The following is an 8,897-nucleotide window of genomic DNA, read 5'->3' on the forward strand; positions in this document are numbered from 1 at the left end:
AACTGTAACGCTACTTGACGCCTCCTACCACCATACTTCCTATCTAGACGTTCTAACGCAGTATCATAGGCCAAAGCACTATGTCCCAAACCTTGAATTGCTTTCTTTCAGCGCGTCACCACTGTGCCAGATATTGCCTCAGCTGCAATAACTTAGTATTCAGCAGTCGCTGGTGCTTGGTCTATGCATGTCAGAAACGCAGCTTTCCAACTTTCGTAAGATTTTACATCACCAGAAAATACTGGGATTGAAACACGTTTAAGTTGTTTCCATAAATCAGTTCCTATTGCATGACTGTGCGACTCTTGCTTACATAACAAGGTGTGCTTTTCTGTTGTTTGCTTTGAACACAAGGTTTATCAGTTGCTTTGTTGTGAACACTTGTTCACCTTTCTGCAGATTGTTGCTGAGATTTTAAACAATCTAGAAAGTCCCTTACTCTTGACGTAGACGTTGCATCTGCATTACTATCTAAGTGAGCTTGCGCCTGTTCAACTACAGCATTAGTTTCATCTTCCAGATGACTAATTTCTTTTTCAGTTTTAGTAACATTTTCACCCTGCTGATTCTTTGCATACGCTAAAGGCCAGTTTTATCATAACATTGATTGCTTTCACCTGACTTTCATTTATTTTATCTACACCATCTCTTATGTCTGTACGAGATGGTTGATTAGGAAATGATTCCTAGTAGACTGTACAACTTATATTTTTAGCTTTGGTGAAGGCTGACTTTGCATTGGTTTTTGTTGTTTCAGTTTCAAAATGCCCTCAAGTTGTGACTGAGACCCGTTTGGTTCTTGGGGTTTGAACTGACCATTTTTACAGAGCCTTTTCCTGTATGTCAGACATAACTGATTAATTGACTTACCGCTTGATTAATTAATTTACCGTTTGAAACCACGCCTGCTACCATATATGGGAATGAGGCAGTTCGTATTCCCCATTTATAAAATAAACGAAAAGTCAAAAATAATTATGTCTGAACATTTAATACACCAAAAAACAGAAACAAAACAGTAAACCCAATGAAAATCCTTCTGCACTGTACATTCACCGAAAGTGTGAATGTTAACTAAGCTTCTATGCTTCCCTGATAATGGAAGTAATCTACTTTGCGATTTGTAACTCCTGGCTGGAGCTCGATATGGACGATCCTGTCCCCTCAGCAATATGTCTGACTAACTGCCGATGTTAAACTGATTAACGCTGTCGTCAGTTATCCCCACGAAATGCAACGAGATTTTAAACCCACGTGCATATATACGCATAGCGACGAGGTGTATTCCGGGCGCTCTAACCCAAGCTAAAACGAAAACATATTTCCTTCTGTCCACCGTCTACAGTATAAACCTCACCATCTACTATGTACAACACCACTGGACAACAGCATATAACCTCACCGTCTATAGGTATTAAAGCTCACTATCTACTATGTACAACCTAATCTGGACCACAGCAGACGATCTCACCGTCTACAGTATAAAACCTCACCATCTACTATGTACAACCCCACTGCCCACAACATACGATCTCACCGTCTACAGTATATACAACCTCACCATCTACTATGTACAACCTCACTGACTACAGCATATAACCTCACTGTCTACAGTATATAAAGCCCTCACCATCTACTATGTACAACCCCACTGACCACAGCATATACAACCTCACCGTCTACAGTATAAAAGCTCACCATCTACTATGTACAACCCAACTGACTACAGTGTACAACCTCACTGTCTACAGGTATAAAACCTCACCATCTACTGTGTACAACCCCACTGACCACGGTATACAACCTCACTGTCCACAGTTTACAACCTCACATCTACTATGTACAACCCCACTTACCACAGTATACAACCTCACCGTCTGCAGTATACAACCTCACCATCTACTATGTACAACCCCACTGACCACAGTATACAACCTCACCGTCTACAGTTTACAACCTCACCGTCTACAGTATACAACCTCACCATCTACTATGTACAACCCCACTGACCACAGTATACAACCTCACCGTATACAGTATACAAACCCACTGACCAGTAGTATAAAACCTCACCGTCTGCAGTATACAACCTCACCGTCTACAGTGTACAACACCACTGACCACAGTATACAACCTCATCATCTACAGTATACAACCCCACTGACCATAGTATACAACCTCACCGTCTACAGTATACAACCTCACCATCTACAGTATACAACCTCACCGTCTACAGTATACAACCTCACTGACCACAGTATACAACCTCACCATCTACAGTATACAACCTCACCATCTACGGTGTACAACCCCACTGACCACAGTATACAACCTCACTGTCCACAGTATACAACCTCACCGTCTACAGTATGACCTCACTGTCCACAGTATACAACCTCACCGTCTACAGTATACAACCCCATTAACCACAGTATACAACCTCACTGTCTACAGTATACAACCCCACTGACCTACAGTATACAACCTCACTATCTACAGTATACAACCCCACTAACCACAGTATACAACCTCACTATCTACAGTGTACAACCCCACTGACCACAATATACAACCTCACCATCTACAGTATACAACCCCATTAACCACAGTATACAACCTCACTATCTACAGTATACAACCCCACTGACCACAGTATACAACCTCACTATCTACAAACCTCACCGTCTACAGTGTACAACCCCACTGACTACGGTATACAACCTCACTATCTACAGTATACAACCCCACTGACTACAGTATACAACCTCACTATCTACAGTATACAACCCCACTGACCACAGTATACAACCTCACTATCTCCAGTATACAACCCCACTGACCACAGTATACAACCTCACCGTCTACAGTATACAACCCCACTGACCACAGTATACAACCTCTCCATCTACAGTATACAACCTCACCAACTACAGTATACAACCTCACTATCTACAGTATACAACCCCACTGATCTACAGTATACATCCTCACCGTCTACTAGTATACAACCTCACCGTTTACTGACCACAGTATACAACCCTCACCGTCTACAGTATACAACCCCACTGACCACAGTATACAACCTCACCGTCTACAGTGTACAACCCCACTGATCACAGTATACAACCTGACCGTCTACAGTATACAACCCCACTGACCACAGTATAAAACCTCACCGTCTACAGTATACAACCTCACCGTCTACAGTGTATAACCCCACTGACCACAGTATACAACCTCACCGTCTACAGTATAAAACCTCACCATCTACTATGTAGAACCCCACTGATGACAGTATACAAACTCACTGTCTACAGTATAAAACCTCACCATCTACTACAGTGTACAACCCCACTGACCATGGTATACAACCTCACCGTCTATAGTATAAAACCTCACCATCTACTATGTAGAACCCCACTGGCCACTACATACGATCTCACCGTCTACAGTATAAAACCTCACCATCTACTATGTACAACACCACTGACAACAGTATATAACCTCACCGTCTATAGTATTAAAGCTCACTATCTACTATGTACAACCCCACTGACCACAGCAGACGATCTCACCGTCTACAGTATAAAACCTCACCATCTACTATGTACAACCCCACTGCCCACAACATACGACCCTCACCGTCTACAGTATAAAACCCTCACCATCTACTATGTACAACCCCACTGACCACAGTATACAACCTCACTGTCTACAGTATAAAACCTCACCATCTACAGTATACAACCTCACTGTCTACGGTGTGTACAACCCCACTGACTACAGTATACAACCTCACCGTCTACAGTATACAACCCCACTGACTACAGTGTACAACCTCACCGTCTACAGTTTACAACCTCACTTGTCTACTGTGTACAACCTCACTGACCACAGTATACAACCTCACCATCTACAGTATACAACCTCACCATCTACAGTGTACAACCTCACCGTCTACAGTTAACAACCCCACTGACCACAGTATACAACCTCACCATCTACAGTATACAACCTCACTGTCTACAGTGTGCAGCCTCACCGTCTACAGTAAACAACCCCACTAACCACAGTGTACAACCTCACCATCTACAGTATACAACCTCACCATCTACTTTATACAACCTCACCGTCTAGTGTGTAACCCCACTGACCACAGTGTGACATGAAATGAATGCATTAGACATCCCATGATGTTCCTCTTGTGTTCCAGCACACCCTTTGTGGTTCTGTCGATAGCCATGTGGTTTGGTCTGACAGCATTCCATCTCTACCAAAGTGGTGCCTGCCCTTCCGAAGTCGGGCCCAAATTCTTTCATCAACAAGTGCCTCAAGATTGACATCCTCATGGAAACCACGTTTGGCACAATTGACATCGTCAGTGCAGCCTTTGTGGGATGGCTGGTTGTGAGTACTGCATCATTGTCCTCAGTCAGTGTAGTTTAACACAAGTACAGTTTAACAGTTTGACAGTAACACCACCCTGTGATTGTCGTGTGTAACATGAAAATAACACATGCTCCCATGTTTGTCCAGTCTGCACGTGTCGACATCCTTCATGAGCACATCCTCACAGTGGCCTGTGCTGGACACCTGACCTCTGCCCTGATGGGAGTCTATGCCCTCGGCTTCAGCAACATGGCTGATAAAAGGGGTACATCTGTTGCCGTCTCACAGTAAGTGTGTCTCAATCATGTCACATCACTCACTATCCGTGAAGGTCCGGTTTAGACTATTGATCTTTAGTAACCCATGCTTGTCGTAAGAGGCAACTAACGGGATCGGGTGGTCAGGCTCGCTGACTTGGTTGACACATGTCATCGGTTCCCAATTGTGCAGATAGATGCTCATGTTGTTGATCACTGGATTGTCTGGTCCAGACTTGATTATTTACAGACCGCCGCCATTTTGCTGGAATATTGCCGAGTGTGGCGTAAAAACAAAACTAACTCACTCACTCACTCACCCACCACCAACTCACTTATCCACTCACTCACTCCACTCACTCACTCACTCACCCATCCACCCACGCACTCACTCACTCACACTCACTCACTCACTCCACCCATTCACTCACTCACCCACCAACCAACCCACTCACCCACTCACTTACCCACTCACTCACTCACCCACTCCACTCACCCATTCACTCACTCACTCACCCACCAACCCACCCACTCACTTACCCACTCACTTACTCACTCACCCATTCACTCACTTACTTACCCACTCACTCACTCTCACCACCACTTGACTCACTCCACTCACCTCACTCACCCACCCACCCACCCACCCACTCACTCACTCACTCACTCACTCACTCACTCACTCACTCACTCAACCAACCCACTCACTCACTTACCTCACTTACTCACTCACTCACTCCACTCACTCACTCACTCACACTCACTCACTCACTCACTCACCCATTCACCACTCACCCACTCACTCACCACCTCACCCATTCACTCACTCACTCAACCACCCACTCACTCACCACCACTCACTCACTCACTCACCTCACTCACTCAACCACTCACTCACCCACTCACCACCCACTCTCACTCCACTCACCACCAACTCCCCTGTTGTGTCTCCGCAGTTGTTGCTGGTGCTGGTAGGCTGCTTTGCCTACAGTGTCGTCCACCAGAGGATCATCTTGACCACATTAGACTGGATTCTGTATGTGGTTGGCTTCTGTCCAGATAGTCCCCTTCTGACCGGACTCCTGCGAGGTGGAGAGGGAGGCCCCTCCCAAGCAGGACTAGATGTGGAGCGTTGACCCGTGGATGTAGAACAAGTCCCCAGATCTGTATGCATGTGGTGTGTTCTGGCTACATGGACCAGGTCACCAGGCTCACTCTCTTGTATTTCCGACTTTGGATCTGTCTTTATAAATCTTGAATGACATTTGTATTGTCTATGGAGATATGTGTGTAACTGACAGAGAGACTAACCAATACTTCCCTGGGTGAAGGGTTGCTCTTTGAAACAAATATCTAACACGTAAGGATGAGATACTCCCCAACTTGGCTGCTGGTTGCAACTAAAAGATTAGTTTATTTTAGAATAGGAGCTGGTTGTAACATACCAATTTATCATTAGATCACCCAAAGTGATAGAAGTTCACCAGTCAGCATCACATCACAAATTTAAATTCTGGAAAATGTACATCCTACACAACACGAACAACGTACACCTAAGGTCAACTAAGGACTTGGTAAAGGAAGGTGTGTGTCAGACGCTTCCACGCTTTGTCATTTATTTGTAGGTAGAGAATAAACCATCTCTAGAAATAAAACCAAGGTTGTATTATACCAAAATAATATATTGTATGATCTGTTTTTATTGAGAATGTTGGAGTTCGATTATGGGAAATTACATTTGATGTATATGTTATTTTTACTTTCTGACAATCTCATTTATTTCAATTATGAAAATCAATCTAATTCAAGACAACAATCGTTTTGTTATGATGAACTGTTTGCAATGTTTGTTTAAATCATGATGGAACTTGTCAGGGTAATGCGTCCTCTACACGTCAATAGAGGCCGCGGCTGGAACACCTCTACTCAACAAATATTTTACTTTGTGACCAATCATTATTATCTCCCAAACTATTTTTATACATTATATGAAATATATTTTAATTGTTGTAGCGTTTGCATGTTGTTTTTCTTTTCTATATCTATCGTTATAGTTATATTACTTTTATAGAAAACCTACTTACAATAAATTTATTTTATTATAACATGTTAAAGTCTTGTTTTCTTTGTCTAGTTGTGTAACCTAGTAACAAGGATACAGAGAGATAGTCTGAACTGTCAGATGGAGCTGGTCTCTGATCTTTGCTTTGTCAGAACCATGACCATGATGGTGAGGTTCAACAAAGGTGCGAACATTGTCTTGCCTTACATTCTATTGGTGAGGTTCAGCAGAGGTGTGAACATTGTCTTGCCTTTACATTCTACTGGTGAGGTTCAACAGAGGTGCAAACATTGTCTTGCCTTACATTCTACTGGTGAGGTTCAACAAAGGTGCGAACAATGTCTTGCCTTTCATCTCTACTGGTGAGGTTCAACAAAGGTGCAATCATTGTCTTGCCTTACATTCTACTGGTGAGGTTCAACAAAGGTGCAAACATTGTCTTGCCTTACATTCTACTGGTGAGGTTCAACAAAGGTGTGAACATTGCCTTGCCTTACATTCTACTGGTGAGGTTCAACAAAGGTGCGAACATTGTCTTGCCTTACATTCTACTGGTGAGGTTCAACAAAGGTGCGAACATTGTCTTGCCTTACCTGCTACTGGTGAGGTGTGAACATTGTCTTGCCTTACATGCTACTGGTGAGGTTCAACAGAGGTGTGAACATGTCTCACCGTACACTATTCTAGTGAGGTGAAGTTTCTGTTCTTGTCTTTCCGTACTGACATCTGAATAATGGTCTTCACTCAGTAGATCTACCTCGCATTCCTCTCTGCTGTCAAGATTATCTTGACTAACCTTGAGTTTATATTCATATGGGTGTGTCACTGACTTAACATCAACATTCACTTAGCTGTTATTGTATGGTGATGTCATGCCGACAGCCAGGTAGCAACTAAACGCTGTACTGTAGCCAGGTCACGTGACGATTTATTAACTCCTCGGTAGTTTCCGGAATAGGAATGGTTTTCCTTTGTAAAGTGTGACATAACCATTGCTTTAGACTTGCTGGTTTTCGAGGATGTTCCTGGTTGGATGTATTTGAATTCCCTGCTGACAGGAATCACTGAAGCGGATGTAAAATATCCACACATATCATATACAAACCTCTTCCAACATCTCTAGTTTTGGGGTTGCACATAGCAACTGTATATAAGGCACGTGTTATGTCCTTGCCTTGTTCTGGGAACGTGGAGCGCCAGTCTAGCACCAGTCAGCATTACCCAGTCATTCTGAACTAAACTGCACAATTCAGAGAGGATAGTGCAGAAGATAGAGAAGATAGTACAGTCCAAGTAAACTGAACTGACTGACTGACTGAGTTTTGGTTTTACGCCGCTTTTAGCAATATTCCAGCAACATCACGGCGGCGGACCCCCGAAATGGGCTTCACACATTGCACCCATTTTGGGATTCGAAACCGGGTCTTCGGCGTGACGAGCCAACGCTTTAACCACTGGGCTACCCACCGCCCCAGTAAAATGAACAACTTGTGAATGAACAGTTTATACTTGTTCAGCACTCAGTGACCAGTACAAGACTTACAGCACTAGTTAGGTACCCGTAAACGCCAAAGTAATTTACGTTCACGGGTAAGTAGTAGTGTCAACATAAACCACGAGAATAAGGAAACAATTATTTCATCTGAAAAATAAAAAGAATATGTACTCAGTATTTCACACTGTTGACGCCACATGGTACCTGTTTCAAATCCAGACCACATTTACGTTGTATGAATAGAGTAAAGTCTGAAACTTGAAAATGAAACGTTCCCTTTCAAGAAAACGCCATGGAATCACACAAAATGCGAATGAATGTATTGTGGCTTTAGTTACTGTTAAACATGCTTACCATCTTACAGTTCTACAGCGTGACGTACATTACATATTAACTTACGTCCTTGTTAAATCCATAGACTGAATTTTGATTATATGCCAATGATGACAAAAACAGTAAAAATCTTTACACATGAAATCAAAAGAGAAGATATATTTAGTCTGGAAAAATGGCCGAGACAGTCGTGCAGCACTGATATACCTACAAGCAACCATTACACATTGAGACATTGGGATAAAACATTGGATTCATACTTATTTAGAGTAAGTTAAAGAACAATCTGTATAGTTTACAAAACGCACACTTTAATTACATCAACATACTAAATCGTTTTATCATCTTAAGTGATGATTCC

General features: G+C 42.9%; 1 long non-coding RNA gene across 1 annotated transcript; it reads left to right on the forward strand.

Moving 5' to 3' along the window:
- Positions 1 to 4,216: 4,216 nt before the first annotated feature.
- Positions 4,217 to 6,753, forward strand: LOC124291918. Its single transcript, XR_006902321.1, has 3 exons — positions 4,217 to 4,407; positions 4,537 to 4,676; positions 5,603 to 6,753. It is a non-coding gene; the product is annotated as an uncharacterized LOC124291918 (long non-coding RNA).
- Positions 6,754 to 8,897: the final 2,144 nt, after the last annotated feature.

The sequence above is a fragment of the Haliotis rubra genome, unplaced genomic scaffold (genome assembly GCF_003918875.1).
Source record: "Haliotis rubra isolate DU_JTF1 unplaced genomic scaffold, ASM391887v1 Scf1132, whole genome shotgun sequence".
Classification (NCBI taxonomy): domain Eukaryota; kingdom Metazoa; phylum Mollusca; class Gastropoda; order Lepetellida; family Haliotidae; genus Haliotis; species Haliotis rubra.